Below are 25,530 nucleotides of genomic sequence, written 5' to 3'. Positions count from 1 at the left end.
CAGGAGCTTGCCCAGTTGCAGGAGCATGAGGGACCACCATGCTTTGTGATTCAAACAGTACTTTGCTGGGTTGGAGGAAATGGATTTTTGAAGCAGGATGATGTGATTGCAACCCCTACTCCTGGGATTGGCCACCTCACTGGAAGCATATAAAAGGCAGTTTACTTGCAGTTGATGTGTGACCTGATGCTAATGTTAGCAAACCCAGGCAAAATTATTTCCTTCATAAGAGATGCCCCTGACTCCTTGAGGCTTCACAAAGTTGCTCTGAGTCAAAGGAGGAGGAAAGGCCGTTTCCCAATACTTAATGCCTGGCCTGCCCCTATCTAATGTGCATTGGTGGGCAAAAAAGCAACAGCCCCTGGACAAAATCCACTCCAGAAAAGAAATGCCTGCAAGCCCCTTTGTTAAAAAGGGAACAGAAGCCACTACTTCAGCTCCTGCTACTTCAGCTCCTGTCAGGAAGATTACCAGCCCCCCAGGCTGAGAAATCTCATGGAGCTACCTTTAGCTGCCTCGAAAAGGAGCCAGTGGGCTTACTTCAGGTGGCTCACAGAAAACAAATAAGGGGATTTACTAGCTACTTTCCCCCTCGGCAAATCTAGATACTGCCCAGGACAGCCTGTCCTGGTGAGCCTCCCAAATTTTGAGAGGCACCTCTTTCTCTAAACAATTCTTCTTGATCTGTATGTGTGGATAGCCACCGATGCCCACAGAAACGGGAATAAAAGAAATAAACAGTGGATTGTTCCTTCTTTTTAAAATGGGTCCTGTCTTGGACAGAGTTTTCTTTCTTTTTATCAGGAAAAAAAAATACCTCAATGATATACCATGGAGCCACGTGGACTGAGGACATGTTCTGACACACTGCTATGATCTCCCTGCTGATGATGGGCTGAGACCTTTTCCCACGACTGTTGATTTTGTGTTTGTATTTAATATAGTTGATGTGGCTACTTTCACAATACTTGTATTATAGAATTTGGCTTTCTCTAAGTTGAATATTTCCTTTCATAAGGAAGTTGCATATTTCTCAGTTGATATTCTCTGTTAATGCTATTATTGCTCCTCAGGAAGAGAGGTCTAGACCCATTGATCTTGACTGGGAGCAAGAAAGTCATGGTGAAGGATAATCTTGAGGATGTCATTGACTCGTGGAGTGATGACACCAGACGCATAATTAGGTGCAGGTATGTGGCTGTGCACAGGGTGCAAGGGTGATCTTTCCGCCAAGCTTGCACATGCTCTTAGAGACCCTAGGCCGTCTTCAGGCCTTATCTGGCCCAGCTGGTGGTCCTTCCCATGACTGTTGTACCAGTCTGTTATCTGTTTTCAACCAGGTACAGTCACTGCCCTGCTAAAAAAAACTCTATGTCAGAATTCTATATTTTAGTTAATTCAAGCTTATAACATTTAACAAATGATTTCTTCTTTCAATTCTCCCCTTTCTTTTATCCTAAGCAAATTCTTTTGCCTACATAATACCATTTCCTCAAGTAGTCAAACAAAATGCTTAAAACATTGCAACATAAGACAGATTAGAATTCCTAAGATGATCATAACTATCATAGCAACAAATAATTGTTTCAGCCTGGTAAAATTAGGTAACCAAGAAGTTAGTTTCTCCCATAGTTCTGAAAACTCATACGAGGTGTCATCTAAGGTTACACTATGCAAAACTTTGGCCTGTTTCAAAATTTCATCTATATCTTTTATCACTCTTCCTGATTGATCAACATAAGTGCAACAACTTGTATTTATCAAGTATGTACCCCTCCTGGTTGTGCGGTTAGCATAACCAGAACCATTCAATTTCGTTGCATAACTTTACCCAAGGAGGTTACCTCAGTTTGAAGAGCTGTAAGGTCATCTGCAATGTGGTTGGTTATAACTTCCATTTTTGCCAAGGTGTTTACTATTGCTTTTTTGAGTTTGCTAACTCCTAGCCAGGGGAGGAACCACCTTGCAAAGCTATGAAAAGCGGTTGGCCTTTGTGCTAGAGGGTTAGTTCCTCTTATTCTTTTCCATGATGACCTTATTATACCACTAGGAATCTCTGATCGATTGAATATTTCGCTCTAGGTCATCAGGAATCCTCCCACACATGTTTCTGTCCGATTAACGGGTAGACTCTTTCTGGCCCATATGTCCCCACAAAGACACCAAAATCCAGGGCCCAGCTTACATTGCTCAGTTTGCTTACTTAGATAGAATAACTTGCCTTTGCCTTTCTTCTTAATCTCTTTGGGGGTTACATTTACATTTCTAAGTGATTTAAATGTCCCCACATTTTGGCCTCCTGTTTGGTTGTTTAGGTATATTATATTTTTCTGGTTCCACACTTGTAAATCAAATTTGGGCCCCTTTTTTTTTTCTGCACATCCTTTCCAAAGGTGCAGTGGGTCTTATTCCAGGCATTCAAAGTAAAATTTGTAGATAATATTCCAAACAAATCTAACCCTGGACTTCCTCTGGGAAGAGCTGTACACACCCAACAATCTGAACGATTAAGATGGCTTGCTATGGATTTAGTCGTCTTTACAGATGAGTTCTGTTCCCAAGCAATCACTATTTCTACCAATAATTCCTGTATGACAAACACAGTTATTTTCCATCCTTTTGCTGGATTCGGAGCTTTAGGGGTCCAGTTGGTGTTGATTCCCATCATGGCATAGGAGCGTTCTTGATTCTGGTATGATGTATCCATGATGCTGGTTCTTTAATCCTGACTGTGGTATGAGATATTAGTAGAACTTGAAAGGGTCCTTCCCACTTTGGTTCTAAAGATGAGTCTGAAATAGATCTGAGATATACGTAATCACCTGGCACAGTATTATGAATTGGTCCATCAAGACCTCTCCCTCGAGTTCTCAAACCCTGTCTTTCAACTTTTTATAGTTGTTTTTGTAAACTTATCACATATTCAGACAATATCTCATTTCCGATTTGTGTTGTTGTACCCATTTGTATATCATAAGGTCTGCCATATAATATTTCAAAGGGACTCAATCCTTCCTTGGCCCTTGGCTTCGTTCTAATTCTCAGTAGGGCCAAAGGTAATGACTGAGGCCAGGGCAATCCAGCTTCTTGCCCCAATTTTACAATTTGCAACTTAATCAAATGATTCATCTTTTCCACCTGGCCACTTGCTTGTGGCCTGTGAAGCGTATGTAATTGCCAGTCTATTCCCAATACTTTACTAACTTTCTGAACAGGTTTAGCAATGAAATGGGGCCCTCAATCCGAAGATATTATTGCTGGGACCCCAAACCTTGGTGTTATTTCTTGTAACAATACTTTATTTAACTCTCTAAATTTATTAGTTCCGCAAGGGAGAGCTTCTGGCCATCCTGAAAGGTATCTGTTAAAACCAATAAATACCTATACCCCCATTTTCTTGGCAATTCTGTGAAATCAATTTGCCAATGCTGTCCTGGGTGACTTCCTTTTCCTATTTGTCCTAACTTAGTCTTCCGGTTTACTGGAGGATTTGTTTTTAGACGTATTTCACACTGTTGAGTTACCTGCTTGATGGAGGTATATAGGTTACGAGCAACTATATTTTGACTTAAATATTTATACAGGGCCTCTGTTCCCCATTGCGTCTTTCCATGTTTTGCCATAATTACAGCCCATAATATTGTAGACACTATTATTATTTTCCCTTGCCAAGTCTTTGCCCACTGCCCTTCTTCTACCTTTCCCCCCAAATCTTCAATTAATTTTTGATCTTCTCTGGAATATTTAGGATCACAGTTATCGACTTCTGTTTTACCATCAGGGACCAGGGATTGCACTTCTATTTGTGGTGGGCTAAACTCAGCCACTCTTTTAGCTTTGCGGTCTGCCATAGAGTTTCCCAGCTCTTGACTAGTTGTTCCTTTTTGATGAACTTTGCAGTACATGATGGCCACCTTTTCTCACAATTGGACTGCCTCCAATAACTCAAGAATTTCTTCAGCATGTTTTATCTGTTTTCCTTGGGTAGACAAAAGTCCCCTCTCTTTCCAGACTGCCCCATGGGCATGAACTACCCCAAAGACATATTTGGAATCTGTCTAAATATTGATTCTTTTCCCTTTTGCCAGTTTCAATGCCCGAGTCAGGGCTATAATCTCTGCCTTTTGCGCTGAGGTATTTGGGGCCTTGCATTCTATCATCTGATCTGTGGTGGTTACCGCATATCCAGCCTTACGAATGCCTTGTCAAACGAAGCTACTCCCGTCTGTGTACCAGGAGCCTTCAGCATCTTTCAGTGGTTCTTCTTTCAGGTCCAGGCGACTGGAGTATATGGCTTCGATTGTTTCCAAAAAGTCATGAGATATTGGATTTCCTGTATTTCCCATCCATTTTTTTTACTGGTAAAACAGGGGTATTATATTCTGACTCACATTCTATCAATAGTCCATATTTAATAAACTGATCTATTATCGGTTGGCTACGTTTCCGGTCTTCCATTCTTAGTGGACATTGTTTGATTCTTGTAGGATTTGCCCCTTGCTTTACCTTAACTACTATTGAGGAGGCAGTTTTTGCTTTTCCCAGTGCCTCCAATGCCCATATCCCTGGGTATACCTCATTCTGGACTTCTTCGGGTATCTCAGTTTTGATGGGAATATTGATGAGAGCTAAGCTTAAAACTCCAATTAATTGGTGGTCTTTTACCTTAAATTCTACTTTTCCTTTTTCAAATTTTATTTCCGCTTTCAATTGTTCCAACAAATCCCTCCCCAACAAAGGTTTTGGTGAATTTGGCATATACAAATATGTACGTACCCTCCACTGTTTTCTCAGTTTAAAACCAAGAGGTTTCAAAACGTATGCCTTTTCCTTCTGAACAGTAGCTCTCCTTACAGTTACAATATCATCAATAGGTGTCAAAGCTTGATTTAAAACTGAAAATGATGCTCCCATATCAACCAAAACCTCCAATTTTTGTTGTTGTTTCCCTAGCTTTAATACAACCAGTGGATCCTCTAGGATAGATTCCCCAGGTCCCCATCAGTCCTCCTTGACGTGAGCCTGTATCCTGTTTCCTTTTCTTCTCTCAGGACACTCATTTTTCCAATGACCCTCCCTTTTACACCATGCACATTGATTTATTCCCAAAACCTTCCTAGATCCGTGTTTATTTATTTCCCAAGCTTCCTGTAACACTGCGACCAGCATCCTCCTATCCTTCTTCTTTTCTTCTTCTTCTCGGTTACTATATATTCTCCAGGCTTCATCTAACAGCCTCTCTAGATCCGTACTTTCCGTCAGCCTTAATTTCTGTAACTTCGAATGTCTGGTGTTGATTTTTGTAAGAATATAAAGACCAGCTGTTGCATCCCTACTTCTGACCCTAGATCAAGGGAGAGTATGTCTTTGCATTGTGTTCTGCCCTATCCTACATGTTGAACAATATCTTCTTGACTTTCTTTTTCCTTTTTTCTTGTTTTCCTTTTTCAATGTTAATACCATAGGATCTTGTGGAGGTGTCAGTCCACAGTTTCTCTGATACTCCTGGTGATTTTGGAGGGTGAAAAAATATCTGCATGTATTACCTCGTCCCACTTTCTTTCTCTTCTTAAAAACAACATCAGTTGTAGAAGAGTATTATTACTGAGGATCCCATTCAGGGGCCATTTTTCCCCATCATCCAGGTTGTAGAGAGGCCACCACTGATTACAATATTTTATAAGAATTTTCTTATTCTCTATTTCCCTATGTCCAACTAATTTTTCCCAGTGTGCTAGAATGCAGCTTAAAGCCGTTTTCTTCGGTATCTCTTTTCCCTCTGTTCCTCCCATTCTCTTATCTCCTTCTCTGCTCCTATGCAAACCTTCTTTTACACTTTCAAATTGTCCTTTTCAACACACACCAGTCCCCATCTCTGCTCCCACGAAAACCTTTTTTTTTTAAAAAAAAATTGTCCTTTTTACTGATATGAAGCTTTCCCTTCCACAGACTGTCCAGACATGCACTGTCACCTCCCCTTCTCTATCACAATCCTCTATCCTTATCTCCGGCATACACTTGCTAAAGACCTTCTTACACACACAACAATAGAACTGCTTGTGGAGATAACACCGTTAACTCCATTCACTCCTGCAGACTGAAAAGAAAAAAACTTCACATTCTGGGAGGAGGGGGGAATAAGCTGCAAGGTTGGGCTTTTTCCTTTTTTCTTTTTTTTTTCTTCTATGCTAGGTATTTTAAAATTTCACCCTCTGCAGCCTTCCACTCCAAAGGTCCCAGGTTAATCTTCCAGTTTGCCAGTTTACTGGACATTTGAGATTGAAAGGTCTCAGAGATGTATTTCTAGGATTAACCAAGACAAAGGGTGCTCAAACCCCCGTAACAAAACCATTTTGTAAGTCTTACAAACGTTTTAAGTGCTTTGTCAGTCTCTGGCTGCACTCCTTGCGGGGTCACGGAACTGCAGATCAGGACACTCACTCACTTCACAGCGATGCTGTGTCTCAAACACACACATGCACACAACCACTCATTTCAAAGCTAGCTCAATACAATGTTGGTTATGACCAGTCAATGATAACAGCCTGAGTTGTTCACTATTGGATCCACAATTTTCCAATGTTATGGATATTTAAACTATAAACAGTACCTGGCACACCAAACAATTAAGAGTATGTACATACAAATAATTATTACTCCAAGAAGTGCAACTCCAGGAGTCCAACACCACAGCCCATAGTACATACATACAATAATTATTACTCCAAGGAGTACAACTCCAGGAGTCCAGTAACACAGCCCATCAAAACACCGTTGGAAATTGAGCTTTTAACCAAACCAGACTGGACCAAACCAAACCTCCCTGGAGCCTCTGGGGGTAAGTTGCACAGACTTTTTTAGCCATACATGAGACGTCTCTCCATGATTTACAGCCCCCCCCTTTACCTCACATATCTTGTCGGCTCAAAGATGGTCCTTGTCTGTCCCTGCGGTGGTCTGGGTGAGTGAAGGTAGTCTTCCTGAGAAAATCTGGGGGCGCCCAGAGAAGTCCTCATCCTCAGCAGGTCCCGCAGCCTGACAGAGAGGGTCCCATGTGGGGTGCGAAAATTGACTTGCGGAGTGACAACACCAAATGCAGAGTTAGGCGTAGGTATGCGACTGTGCATAGGGTGCAAGGGTGATCTTTCCTCCAAGCTTGCACATGCTCTTAGAGAGCCTAGGCTGTCTTTGGGCATTATCTGGCCCAGATGGTGGTCCTTCCCATGACCATTGTACCAGTCCTTGTTATCTGGCTTCAATCAGATACAGTCACCGCCCCACTAAAAAAGTCTCTATGTCAGAATTCTATGTTTTATCATCATCACACAGTTTTTTGAGTTCTGTCCTTGGGATCGAAAATTCCATCCTTAGGAAAAACCAGATAACTATGTGGCTTAGTGTTTTATCTTTCTCCCCTCATAGTCCATCATGGGGGTCTTTAGGGGTAGCATTACATGTCCTTATTTGGCATTGTTTACTGGTGCAAAGCCAACCTTTCTTCCCTGTTTTTCACAACCCTATTTGTTAAAATGTTATTTTTTGATTGTTAGATTTGTACTCATACTGGTTCACTTGGCTATTGTTATATTAATCCTGACCCTTGGATAATCACGCATGCCATCCTGGTTGTCTTTTCCTCCCTGTCTTTCTTCCCCTATATGGTATATCTCAATCCTAAACTCCTCTTGTCTTTCAAATGTACAAGTCGAAAGAGGCCTAGGCACAAGATGGGAGCTTGTGGATCTAGGAAATACCCTGTGTTTTTTGACTGGGCAAGTTGATAGCTTGTGGATCTTCCTTCTCTCTTCCTCGGCCTTATTCTCCTTATCCTCTCCCCTTCTTGTAAGTGTCACCACTACAGACAGCATGGACCCGAGCCTTTTATATGAGTTCTGTGACAAATGTTTGTCATGGGGTGGAATGTTAAGCCTGACTATGCTTCTTTCTTTGCCTTAAACATTTTGTATGAAGGCTGGCCATTTGCATGTTTGTTTTTGTGCTTCCAGCAACAAATAGTAGAGTTCGGGCAGTAGCTGACCTCCCTAAGGACAGAGCTTGGGATATCGCCTGAGAGCCTCTTCTGTGGTGCCGGGTTCAACGGAGGGGAGCACTAGTCCCAGTACAGACCCCTGAGGGAGGACACCACTTGTGATGGATCTCCATCTGGACATCAAGCCTTTGACCACTACTCTCTGAATACGACCATCCAACCAATTTCTTATCCACCGCAGTCCACACATGAAATCCACATCTCTCCAATTTAGAGAGAAGGGACTGTGTCAAAGGCTTTACGGAAGTTTAGATAGATCACATCCGTTGGTGATGTTCACTGCTGTGATTACCCCATCATAGAAAGCCACTAGGTTGGTCATACAGGACTTCTCCTTGGTGAAGCCATGCTGGCTGCCACTAATGACCTCCCTGTCCTCCATGTGCTTTAGCATGTTTTCTAGGAGGATCTATTCCATGATCTTCCCAAGCACAGAGGTGAGACTGACCGGTCAGTAGTTCCCAGGGTCAACTTTTCTACCCTTTTTAAAAATAGGGACAATGTTACCCTTCTTCCAGCCACCAGGGACTTCTCCTGATTGCCATGACCTTTCAAATATCATGGAGAGTGGCTTGGCAACCACATCGGTCAATTCCTTCGGGACTCTGGGGTGCATCTCATCAGGTTCCGTAGACTTATATATGTTCAGGTTCCTCAGGTGGTCATGAACCTGATTCTCCCCTACAGTGGGAGCAGGTTTACCCCACTGATCCCCATCTTATTGTTCATTGACCTTCAGGTCCTTTTCTGCCAAACTGCTTTCCAGCTGGGTGGTCCCCTCCCTCAGGGCCCATCCATTTAGCCAGTTTTCAATCCACCTCACTGTCTGTTCATCCACCCCCTAGACCAACAGCTTGTCTATGAGGCTTTTATGGGAGAGAGATTTACTGATGACTAGGTAGACAACCTCCAGTGCCCGAGTACTTCCAACAGTTTATCAGGATTAGAGTGGTAGATTAAGTAGTCTTCAACAGATTTCGCACAGAGAATAATTCAAGTTACTGGGGGGTTTTTTTTGAAACATCTATTAAGTTGATGACACAGAGTGAATGCAGAGCCAGATGATAGCTTTGTTTAAAATTTCCCATTTAAAAAAACACACATAGTTTCCAGGGCCTATTTTTTAGGACCTATCTACCAGTAAGAACACTTGCTTTCTTGCAGATTTCCCTTCCTCTTCCCCTACATGAACACTCCTGCCTTGGTCACCACCCAACCTCAGCACCAAATGTTACAGATTATGCAGAGAGCAGTTTACTTCACTTCTGTGGCCCTTCATTTTACTAGGATTTTGGTTCTGACCCCTGAATCAAGAAAGAAGTCCATACGCATATAACACATGGCACTGCAGAACTGCAGCCTACCTCCGGAATCTTCAATTCTTCCCAGGTTTCATTGCCCTTCTACTGGTTTCCACTGTATATTAAAGTCAGTTAAAGTTCCCTGTCCCATAGCATGAAGGTGCCAATGAAGAGAGGAGAAAGAACCGAAATGTCTGCATATGCTAGCAATTAGCACATCAGGATTCTAAGCCATTCGAAAGAGGCCAGTTCAGCCTCTGTCACCCGTTAATATCTTCCAGTGAGAAGTTTCAAGCTTTGGCAAGTCTTCTGAACATGCAAGACTGAGATGTCTTATCATTGGGAAAATGTCTTCGAGCATGAGCAAAACACATTACTGTGGTATCTGGAAACTTCCACTTCTTTTCCTTTCCCCCAAACAGCATGGTACTGATGAATGCAGTCTTCCTAAGGAAAAAAGCTACAAAATGTGTAACATTGGCAAGTGATCCTATCTCCTTTAAACTGTAGAAGACCCAAACTATTTTACTAGGTTGCCCCTACGAAGGATTTTTATTAATACCTGAAACATGTCTCATACAAGATTTCAGTCCAAATAATTTCAAAATTTACATGCTACTGAAAACTTAGTTTTGTTATGAAAAACACTGTGCAATTTATGGTTGCTCTTTAATACAGTTAAGGCATGTGTAACTTTTTCACAGACATAAAATGGAATGGGAAATGCAGTCATTTCTTCTGGTCACAGGCCCCTATGAGGAAAAGTCAGAATGTGGTCAAAATTATTTCCTAATTAGCAATACAAGCTAGCTAATTCTCCTCTTTTGATTTCCTTCACTGTTCACACGTGCAGTACATTATATTTTTCTTTATACCACATATATCCAGGTTCTTCCAATGGATATTTGCAGTGAACATAGGACAAACTGAGGAAGATCTGCCTCATATTGTTTCTATCCCAATTGACACCTGTGAGGCAAAGATCCTATACAGCAAATTAAAAATCTTCACCCAGCAAAGCTTAGGACATAACTTCTTGCAAACAAGGAATACCAAGCAATTAAAGAAATAATTTAAAAAAAGGTGAAGAAATGAAGAGAAGTTTAGAGGCTAAATTGCACTATTTGAAAAATAATATTATATTACATTCTATTTGTAGCAAACAAAAGGAGATATTTTCTGATGATCCTGGAAACTGGCTAAGGAAGTAGTTGCTTTGCATGTGCCTAGCACAGAGCTGTTGGTGTAGTCACTGTTAGTGCGATTCTTTCTTCCTTGTGTAAGCCACTATGAATGAGATGCTCAAAAGCTTTTTGGTCATTTTGCCACGGGAGAATTTCATATGTATATCCTGCATGTTTCTGGCCACCCAGTTAACCATTACAGAGAAAAACCAAACACTGCTACAAAATGGTCAAATGCTATAGAAAAAGTCCCAGATTTAGATCAGGCAGGCCTGAACATATAGAACAGCACTGTTTTGTGTGCTCTCCAGGAAATTCAGAGCTTGGAAGAAACTCTGAATTATTTCCCTTTCTCTAGTTTTGTACGGCTATCCTTCAAATTCCCCAGCAGAGAATTACAAATAAACTGGTGCAAAGCTTTGAGTTTTGACACTCTTCGTCTGCTTCTTTTGATTAGGCATTATAGCTTTTGTTAAAATAGTCTAATTTTCTGCAAGACTAAATGCTAAAAGTGTAGTAAGTTGGACTAAGAAGATTTAAAATCATAATAATAATACAGAGTTAAAATTAGAATTTATTCTGTTTGTGTTTTTTTCATTAAATACCAAACAACATGGCAATTATAAATAGTGGCAGTGAAAAAACACTGCCTCTAGAACACGTTGCAGAATATCAAACCCTGTACCTAGAATATGGACTTTAAAATCTAAAAAGATCTAATGCATAAATGATAAGAACTGCCAATAATTATGAAATTGAATTCTTCAAAATATAGATTTGTGATATTCAGATCATACACCCAAGCTGATTGGAACAGGTAGGAAAATGCAAAATGTTCAAAATAAATTTGATCAGAATCCTTGCTCTTTTACATACTAACAAACATTTTGAAAATTGAAAAAGTCTTCTGAGCAGTGATAAAAGAAATTCAGTTTCACTGCTGGCTCATTTTGCAATCTATACTAGTCCATGTGTTTCAATGCTTTGCATCTTATGTAGTAACTTCTCTCAGAAGTCAATTGAGAAGTCTGTTAAAAAAATGTTTCTTATAATAGAAACTATATTTCCCTTGAGAAACATTGTAGGGTGTATTCAGATCAATCGTAAAATAACTTAGGCTGGGAAGGACTTCTTGAGGGCAAAACTAGGTCTAAGCTCAGTGCTCAGGGTTTTATTCAGTCAAGTTCTCTGCTACCTCTAAAGACTGACGTCCATGTGGAACTTGTAGCAAGGCTTATATACTCTCATTCTTACTAATTTCTCTGGGAAACCATTCAGTCTGGAAGGTTGTCTGAACAGCTTTATACTCAGAACCTGGAAGGCCAAAGTGCACGTTCTTAGTTCCTACAACTTAGACAAACCTAACCATAAACACAGGAAGTCAAAATGTTCTTTAAGCTTTGTATTCAGACTGGGAATCCACAAGATAGATTGCTGAAATAAAAAAAAATCACTCTTATAAAGTTAACTATAATTACAACTAGTACTTTATCAAACAACAAAAAACTTTAAATGAAGTCAGGATGAATGTTTTCTTATGGAGAGCAGTGATCAAAAGATATCAGTAATGCCTGCAATATTCCTTGCTGCTAGGAGTAAATCTGTCAGTTCTAGTGAGCAGGACTAGATGGGAAATCCCAAACAATTCTTGTATGATACTATCTACAGTGTCTTCATGGTTCTGCTTGAAAAAGGAATATAAATATCTTAAGAGCCATTTCAAATTTATTTCTCTTTTAAATACATTAAAAAAACCCTATTGCAAAAGGAACATGAATCCAGAACCCACCTGGTGTGTATGAGCAAATTCACTCTCTTGTCTCATCCACTACTGACTTTGATTCCTGCTGTAGCTGGTCAGCCTCCCCACCACCCCTCACCAGTTCCCTCCTTTGGATTGAATGGGAAAACAGTAGGGTATTAAACAGTGCCAAAACTTTGAGTTGAGCTTCAGAGGGAAATAAAAGCTGATTTCCTTGATGAACTTGATGAACACATCAAGGCCATGTCGTGCTAGAAATTACAGCCTGATTGAGAACAGAAAAATGTCATGAACGTTAGCACTTCTCCAAGACTTTTTTAGCTTCATGTGAGAATACAGAACGGCTAAGAGCTCCATTCTCAAAACTACTCTTTCCCAATGCAGTATTACCTGCCTTTAGAAAAATATGTTACTTTCTCCTAGAAGATTATATTTAGCTAACCAAATAAAAGATTAAAATACACAGTCAAAGCTTAGCAATATAGATGACAGCTGTGTTACAGAAGAATCATCAAAATTCAAATAATCATCTGGATATTTCTCAGGGAAGCTTGATTTCCACAGCTTTTTCACTTTTAAAGTCACAAGGAGTCAATTTATGGATATTGTGTTAATAGTTGCTGCATTATTTGAAGAGCAATTAAATAATTTCTAATGCATTTTCTCAGTTGTTCATCCACACTAAAATTCATAAGCTTAGCTTATGAATGAAGAAAAATGAAGATTTAGGTGAGAACAGACAGGGTTACATGGCCTGTCCTAGAACAAGCGCTGAAGTGCACTTCAAACTGGAAAAGGAATCTTCTCTTTAAATATGTTTATACTACACTAGAAAAAAAAAACACAGTCCCACTCATTACAAATGTAAAGGCCAGAGCCCACTCAGCAGCCTGACAAGCAGGAAAATTCCCTCTCTCAGAGGAATGTTGTGATCAGATCACTTGTTGTTTTCCCTTGATTCAATTTAGAGGTAATTCAAGAGCACATTATGTCATACTGTAAAGCTGCTGTCCAACAATCTGTTGCTGCCAGTCTGTGACAGCTTGAGTCCCTTCCCAAAGGCAACAAAGCAGAGAATATAATCTGCATCATTATGCCCCCAGCATACTAATGTTCAGTAATAAAAATAAACACATAAATACATGTTTAGTACTTCCCCACAGAACTGGTTTTAAGCATACATACTGAAAATAAAACCCCCAAGCCCACCAAAGAAAACACTGACTGCTGCGAAAAGAAGGCAACACTCTTCTCCCACATAACATTTGAAGGGGGTTGACAGACCTCAACAATTTTTCTGTTTCCAAGAAAAAGAACAGGCAGCATTGCACGGATTCATGACACTCTTGCAGTGTGAGCACAGATTTTAAGTAAAGAGGGAGGTGAGGAAGGGAAGAAGCATCTCATATGTAGTGAAAAAAAAAAAAAAGAACGTGCTTTTGCACAAAGATATTGCTTTAATTAAGCACTTTATGGCTTCAGAAACTTGTTCATGATTTATACAGTTCCTTATAAAGCATCCTTTTTTCAGTGGATATTAATAATGAAGTGGTTCTTACAGAAGTCTGCATGTTCTTCCCAACCAGTCCTAGAAGGATAGCCATGAATGTGTCCTTAAGAAAGGCATCAGGTGGAGGCATAGGAGAAAACAAAACAAATTTCCATTTTCAGGCTTGCCAGATTTTTATCTCAAGAAGACAGTAATGTGTTAAGTTCACTTTTCAACATGGTATAAATTCTCACCTTGTTTAGCAGGATAAATGCTGGTAAGAAGTAAGTCCTATTTCTTCCCTTTTACAGATAGTTAAATGTTTGGAAATCATTTGAAGAAAGATATAGTGCTATTTTTTTTCATGCTATTTTAGAGCTGTGAATTCCGTGCCAAGATGAAGTACACCGGTCCCTGTTTCATCATTTTCTTGCTAGAAGTTAGGAAAAATATCTGACAAGCTTCTCTTAGGGAGATGATGCATAGCCCTGGAAACAGGTTGCCAAAGAGCCCAAGAGGTTTTGATACCTCCAGCCCTGGGAGTTTTTGTGAGACTTAGCTAGGCCAAATCTGCAGCTGACCGAGGTGGTCCAAACGAGCAGACATCACAGTATTTCCATGACCTTCTGTACACAGGGAAGAAATGTTAGAAGGAACAATAAAACAAGGAGCAAAATTACAGTACAGGCACGGGAAGAGAAAATCTGACTGACAAACCAGGGAAATTCACAGAACTCTTGTGCTGCCATCCATGAATCTCCAGAAACAGATGTGATTCTCTTGCACCTAGGGTTTAGTTAGTTTGAAAAACAAATTCCTGATAAGCCTAAGAACTGGTAATGTCAGCTATTTTTAGCCATATCTGTACAGACAGGAGCTCTTTTGTACTTGAACTTGGTAATGTAACACATCCGTTACACTTTATTTGACACAGGGCTGCTGGTAAGGAATTTTAAGGAAGGCTAAGGATTTTAAGGAAACTATAGGAACTTAAATTTTCTGTACTTTTCTTGCAGAACTGCTTGTTTTCTGATGATGGTTCTTTCAAATCTCTACTTTTTCAGAAGAGTATTATGATAAGAGTCATGAATATTGGAACATTAGGAGTGGTTAGAGCATCTCTCTGGAAGAATATTCAGTTTAGTGTTCCTTAATATCCTTTGATTAATTCATGTCAAACCAGACAGTGATTCTCCTGGACTAATATTCTGCCTCATTAGTACTGGTCATTTACGTTTTAAATTCACCTTCATATTGCAACATGCTTGTAATTCACATATATCTAAGTGAATATTTGAAGCTCATTTACAGATATTTTATGTTTATCTTAAACAAAAGAATGATAAATTACTGGTAGCAGTGGAATTTGGACTCTCTACCTGTCCATTAAACAGCTTTCCTTTCGAGTCCCTACTGAAATGGGGACAATGCTGTTTGGTCATTCATATGTAGGTCTCATTACGACTCTAGCGTGTACTTCTTGCAATTCTTTCTTCCAAATGGTTCAATTGTCTAAGCAAATGGAATGTATTAATGAATAATGATCAATGGTGCTCTCTAACTGAAACACATTCAGTATGACAGATTCACAACTACAAACTTCATTAACAGTTTCGTACTAACTGCCCTTTATACCAACTGTACAAAGCAGTTTAGCTACCTTAACTCAAGTGAAGAAAGTCCCTTCCTGGAAATAGAGCAGGTAATAAGTTGCGTTTTAATTTTTTATTCATGCCTTCATGCTTAGACATGAGCAGAAAAAGAGAAAGCACAGCTGAGGAAGCATAACAACCTTAACTGATTCTTAACAGGCATTTCTAAAACACTTACTACTCACACAGAAACAAGAATAACCCTGAGATTGCTTTATCACACACCAGGAATTTGGGGTCAATATGTCTCCTCCCAGAACACAGGTACCACGGTAAGGTAACTGAACGATGTTGGTCAAAATCTCCTTTTTAAGACAGTAACAAGAAGGCTAATTTATTGATGAAAATTCTTTATCTTAATGCCAATGCATTAATGCAGTGAAAAACTGGGAAAGACACTAAAATATTTTTAATGAAAATATCCTATCTAACTTATTTTAAGATACTTATTGCTTGTATACTTCTCAGTTTTATAAAAGCCTCAGTTTGGCAGTTCAGAACTTCAAGTACTCTTCAGGTCACTACACGGAATGATTTTAACAAGCCAATGGATTTACAGCCCAGACTAAGAGCTGAGAGATTTTTTCAGGAGTTTAGAGCCCTGTGAGCTCTTCTGTTCCTGACTGCTGGTAGAAAAAGAAAGAACAGCATTTCAAATGTAACCAAGCAGTCTTATAGCTTAGAATATAACCAACATCTATATTAATGAGGTCATGAGAGGATTGATACAGATCATGAACAAAAAAGGTTTACCATTGAAGACTGGGGATCATAATTACCAAGCAGAAGAAAATAAAAGCCCAAAGAGCACTTTAGTAAATCATAAACATTAATAAACTTCTGCTATCTCCTCAAATCTCTGCTTTCTTTTCTCCAGCTATAGGTGTTAGTGTGTTACCTTCTTCCATTTTGCTGTTGTTTTGTTTTAGACTTGTTTCAAGCACAGAGCATAGGGATTTTTCAAGAAAAAAACCTCTTGCTTGCTTTTTTTATGCAGCTCCTAGAAAACACGTTGACACTGCCTAATCAGTATGAAAGAGATATTTGAGTTAACTGAGAAGGGTCTTCTACAGCCTACAAGCACAGATGAAGGGCAATAAGATCTATGATCTGATTGTCCAGTGACTATATGATTAAATGGTTGTTTCTTTTAATGCAAGTAGCAAGTAGAGAGCTTTATTCTAAAGAAAATCTCCCCTTTCCTACAAAAATTTGTGCCTAAGCAGGAAGTTATCAAATGGAAGGAAATTTCACATAACTAGAGTCAATAAAATCATGCAGGCAAGGCAGGTTTTCATGTTCAGCCCTCCAATGAGTCATTTAAAGGTTTAACAGTTTGTTAATGAAATCCAGCATCCTGATTGTTACATGGACTATATAACATTATTTTCTCCTAGCATTAATTTTCTGAGCCAGTTCTAATCAGCTAAGTGGTGAGGATGTAGTCTTTAACCTTGTTGTCAAGAAAAGCAAAGATATGCAAGCCGTAACCATGCAACAAGGTTATACTCTGTGATATCATGCACCCTAGCAACAACGATCTACAAACAGCAGCTGGAAAACACATTCTCCGTAGTATTTTACTGAAATATTGTTTTTACACTGAGACTACTGCATTCATCTACAGGGATTTTTCTCCTTCTCTCCCCCTTGTAAACACATTTCATTACAAAGCTCAAAAGACAAATTTTCATATATAGACAAACAATTTGGACTTGGAAAGTTGCTCTGTAACAATGCAACAGAACATAAGGCCTTATCTGTGTTGGATAAAGAATGATGTCAACAGTAGCTGTGTTACCCAAGAGGTCAATAATGACTAGTAATCATAATTGAAATGATTGAGTAAGTGAAGTGTAAGCCATCAGGGGTTAGTACAGAAGAGAGACTAATGCTTTTACAAGGCCTTTAAAAAAAGTTCTTCATTGCTTTGTACTGGAAACACACAAAGCGGGAACAGAGAGCTAGCTCGACTCTTTTTTTATCATCATAGAGAAATCATCATTCTCTTTGTATACATTCTACAGCAATACACTTCCAGACACTTCTGAACCCAGACACTCAGCAGAAAAGATGGTCAGACTGGTATCCTGCATGTACAAATATCCCCAGCAATATTTTGTGAGTGGCAATATGCATCTATACAAGAGAAAATTAACATTTCTACTGAGCTGGTGAAGATGACTAGCTATATAGAAACACATCACAATCTCAATAGGTCACAATATAGTGAAATAGTTAATTAAAAAAGGAAAAAAATGCACAAGTAATTTTTTCTTTGTTCTCTGATCTCCCTTGGACAATTCTTAAAAGAACCAAATTGTTGGCTTACTAATTATACTTAATGCTCTTCATAAATCCTTTTTCTATGCACTTTGCCCTTACCTATAGTCCCAGAAGGTACTGGACAAAGGCTACTTTTAAGAACACTGCTAACAGAAATATCAAGGCAAATGCCCTTCATTACTGTTCTGCCTGGCAGACTCCTTCTGAAGGCTAAGAGAATTATTCATACCAAATAACTGGATCTTCTCTGAGCCTGTTTATACAAGCATCAGTAAGTCATAACTTAAAATAACACATCTTCATTTTCAGATCTAACTTTGTCTTCTTCAAGGGCTTTGCCAGTCACACTATACAGTATTGCACTTGCTGACTGCCTTTTCCTATGAACAAGAAATTAACTCTAACAGTTACCATAAAAAGATGTTATGACATTGAAGTGTTATAAACCTCCAAACTGCTGAATACACTTTAGATCAGCTGTTCAACGGGTGGCTGTAGTTTAAGCTACTCTACTTCTAGAATGATAAAATCTATATTTCAGTGCCTCCACGTTTTTTAATAAATCATTCTGCTTTTACCTATTTTGCAGGTAATATTTCTGAAGTCTAAGTATGCTAACACAAGAATCCTGAGAACCAGTTAAAACCAACAAGCAGCCTTTAAAACCAGTATCTACTGAATCTCAGGATTTCTAATCAAAAATCTGTAAATGTGCTTATGTACTTCTTGGTTTGTAGGAAGTATGGGTGCTATAAGTTAAACAACAAATGGATGATTCCATGATGTATTTACCTGAGATACTGCCAGAAATCCACACCTTGCACTAACTGATGTGTCTCAGAGCACGCTCTACTTGGTGGGGCAGGAGGAGGGAAGGAGCCATCAACAAAAAGAAATGCCTGGCAAAACCTCACCAAACAAAATTTCATTCCAGATCCAATGTTTAAAAAGACAGACATTGGGAATTACTACAAAAATAATTAAAGGAAAAAGACATTAAGAAACAAAGATGTTACACTGGTTTGTTTTGTTTTCAAAAAGTGTAAACTGTGTCCTTAGTCTCAGCAGATACTACATGAAGTGCTGCAGTTAGCCAGTTATGATAGATGTTTAGAACAAATACTTGCATAATTAAACAAACATTAACAGCAATTTGCAGTTTGGTGAATATACCAGCCACTTAGACCTTGACAGAAAGCCCTGTCAAAACAAATACAGAGACTACAAAAAGCAGGGAAGAACAGAAACTAAATTTCATGCTTACACTCTTAAAGCTATTACACTGTATTAGTTGTGTAATAATGGTGTAAATATCTAAACAGACATCCTAAATAGAGAAGAAATTATTTAAGATGCTTGAAGAGCTTGAAATGAGAAGGCTCAAGGCAATTTTATTGTCAGTAATCCGCGGACAAATTCTTTGCACATTGCATGCAAATGACTTCTGCACTCTTTATTCCACGAAATAGCACTTAACTAGGATTATTCAGGACTTGCAAACCCTAGTAGATCTTGCTAGTTTTAGAAATGCGGTTGAACATCAAGGAAAAAATGTTAAGAAAAGGCCCTGCTAGCTAACCTGTCACTACTTTATTCTTAGATCGATATCTCTGTATCTTTCTCACTGAAATAACCCATTGCTCCAGCCCATTCCACTGAATCAGCAGTTTTTGTCCAGGTCTATGGCAAAAGTGACCAACGAGAGGTAAAGAGTTGCAGAACCCACTAAAAATTTTAATGCTACAAGATTGTTTCATGCAAACAGTCGGCCAGTCAAAGCCGGTCAGTGACTACTAAGAACTCATGATATTTTAGGAACATTAACACAGCAAACTCTACTGTTCATTTGGTGGCAGTCTGGCTACAGACAGCAGCCTTTAATATCAGAAACTGACATGCAAATACATTCGCTTATTCCCATAACAGTTATTTCCCAAGTCATAGATGATGGAATGGATCACATATAGGTCCCCATTAAAAACAAGCAAACAAAACTGTCTGCCTCTAGTCCCACCACTTTTTCATCAGCATTGAAAGAAGTTCTTCTTTCTTATTCCTATTAAAGCAACAAAAAGCCACATTGCCACCCTCTCTATTTTACATAAGGTTTTAATGAAGCTCACATTAGACTAAAATGGCTCTTCTGGTGGTTAAATTCAAGCAGAGGAAGCCAGTATGTATCCACATATCATAGAAAGTTGATCTCCTTGGTTCCATCACCGTATGGAGTAGAAAAAGTAGAGGGAAAAAAAGGCAGACTGATCTACACACTCTCTAAGGTCCCTGATGCCTCCATAAGAATTCTGTATTTGCAAGTTTTCGGTACTTCAATAAATATTCATCCAAAGTAGTTTAGACTTGCTTTGATTAAACTCTTCATTTATGCTTTCAAGACTGTGAATTAAAGATCAGCAAAGCCTATGGTTCTTGTTCATCAGCTGAACAGGAAGTAGTAGCCAAATTTAAGGTTTAGTGAAGTGGATGAGTTGCTTCCTAATAGTCAAAATTGTTAATTAATGAAACACATTAGCTCTTACCTATTAGGTATATCAATGATCAAAGTATACTTTCATTTTAGCATGAGCTAAAATACATTCATTTTAAGTGTGCGTGCACTAACACACCCACAGTGTATGACAATACTCTCCAGTCAAAGCTGGAGAAGGACAAGACAGTTCTTATCTTTCACAGCAACACAGGTTGCAGGAACAAGTTTGTCAACTTCTTTACACAGGCATTTGTAAACTGGTGGGGAAACAATACCCCCCTTCTCCACAAGACACATGGAATTTCTAAGTCAACAAAACAATGCTGAACTGAAAAAAAGGCTATAAAAGGAAGACATAACTATGTTTCCTCTCAGAATTTTGTTAGCACTCCAGAAAATAACTATAAAAGCACTCACTGCAACTTCAAATTTAAAAGAACATCTCCTGAACGAAAAAGCATTTACAAAATACTATATTTGCAGTTTCCAGAATTAATAATTTTTCCCACATAAAGATTTTAATCTTGAATCAAAGATCTGGAGAAAAGTGAATTCACCTACTGATTCAAATAAATTTGTAGGAAGAACATCCAGGGCCTGTTATAATTCCACAAATATACAAAATATGTATTTTTAAATAGCAGTAATAATACAATATGTGAGATATTTCAAAGTGGAATATTTTGATTTAAACTAAAGTACGGTTAAGTTTTGTCTATGCAGTTATGGTTTTTGAAAGTTAGACAGAATGTCCTTCTGATAGCAGATTTTCTTTCCCTGATAGCAGGTTTTCTTTAAAATGGTGTTTTCCAGACACTGTTCTTTCTTTGAAAATGATAACGCCTTGTGTGAAGTATGATCTGTGCTGAACAGTTGTCTCTTATTCTATAATCATCTCGATTTGGAATTTTCATCTTATCTGAAAACGCAAGGTCAAGCAGAGAGCTGGAGCCAGCTCCAAATTAGCAAGAGTTTTGACTGTTGCAAATTTTCATAACGTTAAAATTAGACCTTTGAAAGTAATAGAATATGCATAAGATTTCTGGGAAAATTTATACAAAGGAATGTAAGTGGGAAATATATTCTCTAACCAGCCTTTGTTTTGTTGAACATGATTAATGGAGATCACTTCTGCATGTTGCCCAGGCCTGATAAAGGATGATTGCTTTCTAAAAAACTAAACCAAGTCTTATTTTAATAAAAAGGGTTTTATTTACTGGCATTTTTGGTATAAGTAAGAAAGTATAGAGCTCAGCATCTTATATGACAGTGTTTTAACACTGTTTGTGTGGAAAGCTTCCTTGTGGTTATCTACTTATCTTTTTTAAAATAGTTGTTCAATTCTATAGGTCCTGGACTAAGCAAACTTAGAATAAAAAAAGAATAAAGAACTAATAGACAAAATTGCTCTTCTAATGATTTGGGGTTTAGCCCCAACCAGCAACTAAGTAAAACATGGCCACTCACTCATGCCTTCCTCGCTCCAGTGGGATGGAGAGGAGAAAAGGAAAGAAAAAAGTTGAAACACATGGGCTGTAATACAAACAGTTCATTAGAACAGCAGAGGAAGAGAAAAGATAATAATTGTCTGGTGCCTTTTTAACATGAGTGATTGCTTTAAATACACCAAAACCATCTACCCACTAGTTTTCTCACCCTTAGACAAGAAGCTGAAGCATTCTAGGCATAAGAACAAGGAAAGGTTACTAATTTACTAAGACACAAATGCTGAATGATAACAATCCAGGACATCATGTTCAGTCTGTAGGAGTCTTTTGTTCTGATTTTTGGATTGCTTCCACCACAGGAAGTTGCTTCAGCTGTTGCCTTAGCGTTTTCTCAGAATAAGAGCAATGGAAAAAAACCCCAAAACACAACAAAAAACCTTAGAGCAATTAAGGTTTCTAGTCTTATTAAAAATACTCATTGCATATTGTTTTATGCAGTGATCACAAAGTTATTATGATATTATGCACATGTTTCCTACTAGGTTCATTTCAAATTGTTGCATTAGTTTAAAGAAAGAAAATACAGATTGCTTGTTTCTCTATGTTATGATATTTTTTCCTGTAGCACACAGTTTAAAACACAGCTACACTTCATAACTTTTGTCACATGTTGAAAATAATTCTTCCTCAAACCTAATGTAAATCTTTTTTACAAAAACAGAGTGCTAGATTCTAGAAATTATAAAAATAATAATCTCAAACAAATGTTACTATTCCTATCAGGAAAATCAATGTTTTCCCACCTCTGGCTTCAGGCAAGTTCCAGATTGTCTCAAAGTTAAACCTTCAGAAATCTGAAAATTTGAGGGGATGAAAAAGGGAATATATTTGTTTTCAAGAGTGAAAGTTAATTCATTCTATTTAATGGAAAAGGGAGTACCAGAAAAATCCATAGTACATGAAATTTTCTTTAATTTTACATTTCTATTGAAGTATCAACTGCAAAACTTAATGTTATCCAGATGAAAACAAAATCTTTTTTTCTTTAAGTCAAATAGCATATCAAAGTTGACCTACAGTTATGGTTGATCTAAGATCTTGTTTGTTTGTTGCACTTTACAGAGAAAACCTAAAATAAAAACTCCTTAAACCCCATAGTTTTAATAGTTTTTAAAACTTCTCCTTTCCTCTTCATTTTGAAATTTCAAAACCTTTCCTTCATTTAAGGATTAGTGAAATATTGCATTAACAAGTTAAAAACAATCCTGTGCTAGCATAGTATCAGCTATATCTCCTTTTGTTAAACAATGCGATTTTAATCACACAGTTATATGAAATTCTTAGCTTCCATCTTGATTTGCTACCAAGTTTGATGAGTTCTACCATTTTGGTATACTGCAACTGAGAATTTTCCTATGAATTTTTTTCTTATCAGCTGTCCTGGTTTCAGCTGGGATAGAGTTAGTTCTCTTCCCAGTAGCTGCTCTCTTTTGGGAGTAGTATGAGAAGAATTTTGGTAACTAGTATTGTTTTAATTGTTGCTAGGTAATGCTTATGCTCAGCTGGTATTAGTTAATTTTCTTCCCAGCAGCTGCTGTGTTTTAGAGTCAGCATGAGAAGAATGTTGATAATACAGATCTGTTGGTCCTCATTTTTGCCTTGCTACCTTCTCCTAGCATGCTGACCTCCACCATCTCATGTTCACTGAAGCCAAAGCTGACCGCACCTTACAAATGAGGAAGAAGTGGATGGGGATGTGGAAGTACTAGGTCCAGCAGAGCACCATGCCTTGTTAGCCTCTCGGTTGCCTCTGTCAGGAAATTGTTGTCAATGCACTCCTGAAATCTAGATTGCTTGTGTCCTGCTGTGTCATCCTTCTAACTCACTATAAATGATGAAAATAAACTTAGAGCAATGTTTCAATTTTCAGATCCAAAACTATTTCTCGTAATCACAAAAACTACTGAGATACTTTTTGAACATACAGATAGAATTTTTGCTGTTTAGCTACCACACATACACCTTAGCAATAAATGTGTTACACAAGGATGCATCATATACAAGTGCGTCTCTCTTGTAGAACTTGCTGCTTCTTCTCATATTGCCTAGCCCAAAGTTGTAACTGGCAGATTCTTTTTTTTGAGACAGCAATAACAAACTTGTACTGAAAGGTAAATTCCAGAGAAAATAACGTTCCACACACAACACAAAGGAATCACATCAACACAGGTATTCAAGCTTGGCAAAATCCTCAATGTATTTAGTACAAATTCACCAGTCAGAAATGCAGCAGAGTTCCACATGGCTTTCTAAAACTTTGTTTTAAAAGTAGCTGAGATGTGCTGTTCCTATCCTTTCCTCCTCACAACATTAAACTGTTTTCAAGTATTTTTAAAAGTAAAGAAGTGAAATAAATTAATTCCCCCTCCTCAAAAAAAAAAATAGCAAAAGGATTCCTGCACACAATAAGATCTGCCTGCCATCTCGGTGAAGGTAAAGGACATGACAGCAAAGACATAAGGGTTAATGTTCTGTTAGAAACCTTGGAAGCACCTGAGAACTGTCACACAGGATCTAGGGCTTCTTCTTCAAAAAAGGTTAGCCCAGCTGAAGTTCACCTATACCAATGCATACAGCATGGACAAACAGGAGGAGCTGGAAGCCATTATACAACAGGAAGACTATGATATGGTTTCCATCATGGAAACATGGTGGGATAACTCACACAACTGGAGTGCTGCAATGGATGGCTATAAGCTCTTCAGAAGACAGGCAGTGAAGGAGAGGCAGTGGGGTAGCTCTCTGTATTAGGAAGTGGTTTGATTGTCCGGAGCTTAAAAGGTCCGGAGGTGATGAAAGGCTGAAATGTTTACAGGTAACAATCAGGCAAAAGCCCAACAAGGCAGATAGCATGGTGAGAGTCTGTAACAGACCACCTAACTGGGATGAGGAAGCAGATGAAAGAATGAGCTGAGAAAAGTCTCATGATCACTCACCCTTGTGGGGGACTTCAGTATACTAGATGTCTGCTGGAAATATAATACAGTGGAGAGGAAATAGTCCAGGAGTTTCCTGAAGTGTGTGGCAGAAAACTGCCTGAAACAGCTGATGAGTGAGCTAAATAGAGAAGGTGCCTTGTTCATGCACAGAGAACATGACCTGTTCTGGACCTTGTTCATGAACAGAGAAGGACTTTTGGGTGTTGTGGTCGCTGGAGGATCTCTTGGGCACAGCGTTCATGAAATGGTATTTTTCTTCTTGAAGAACTGAGGAGGGGGTATCAGCAGAACAGCCTCCTTGCACATCCAGAGCGCAGACTTTGACCTGTTTAGGAGTCTGGTTGACAGAGTCCTCTGGGAGGCAGTCCTGAAGGGTGGGCAAGTCCAGGAAGGCTGGACATTCTCCAAGAACGAAATCTGAAGGGTGCAGGAGTAGGCCATCTCCATGTGCTGAAAGATAAGCTGCCAGGAAAGAAGACCATCCTGGCTGAACAGAGAGCTTTGGCTGGAACTCAGAGAAAAGAGGATAGTTGATGACATTTTGTGACTATTTTGTTAGTGCAGATGGTGTTTAATTTTTAAGGGAGATTTTCACAGCAAATACTGGAAGAAAACACAACTCAAGCTTTTCAAGTTGCTAATATATACCTCCTGGGTTTAGTAGTTTATTTATTAGAAAAAGAATTTAAAACCAAACAAAAAAATCCTGAGTTTTTTATTAGAAATTAAAATGTTTTCTTTTAACGATCCGTAAGTCATACCAAGAAAGCATGGCTATATTTTTCCATAAGCTAAAAAAGCACTAAAGGAAATTATAGAATTATAGACATATCTAGTTTATTAATAAAAAAAAGGACAAACACAAAAAACC

The 25,530-nt window shown here is 38.6% G+C and overlaps 1 long non-coding RNA gene across 2 annotated transcripts; it reads right to left on the bottom strand.

The window, feature by feature from the left end:
• Positions 1–24,988, bottom strand: LOC128851432 (uncharacterized). 2 transcript variants are annotated; one of them, XR_008448814.1, is made up of 3 exons: positions 24,657–24,988; positions 6,907–9,811; positions 1–1,357 (listed from the first exon to the last, which is right to left on the bottom strand). It is a non-coding gene; the product is annotated as an uncharacterized LOC128851432 (long non-coding RNA). The 2 variants fall into 2 exon arrangements; XR_008448815.1 differs by having other exon boundaries at positions 1–1,354.
• Positions 24,989–25,530: the final 542 nt, after the last annotated feature.

This window comes from Cuculus canorus, chromosome 2 (genome assembly GCF_017976375.1).
Source record: "Cuculus canorus isolate bCucCan1 chromosome 2, bCucCan1.pri, whole genome shotgun sequence".
Lineage (NCBI taxonomy): Eukaryota > Metazoa > Chordata > Aves > Cuculiformes > Cuculidae > Cuculus > Cuculus canorus.
The sequence above is the reverse complement of the archived record's forward strand: the minus strand, read 5'-3'. Positions and strand labels throughout refer to the sequence as shown.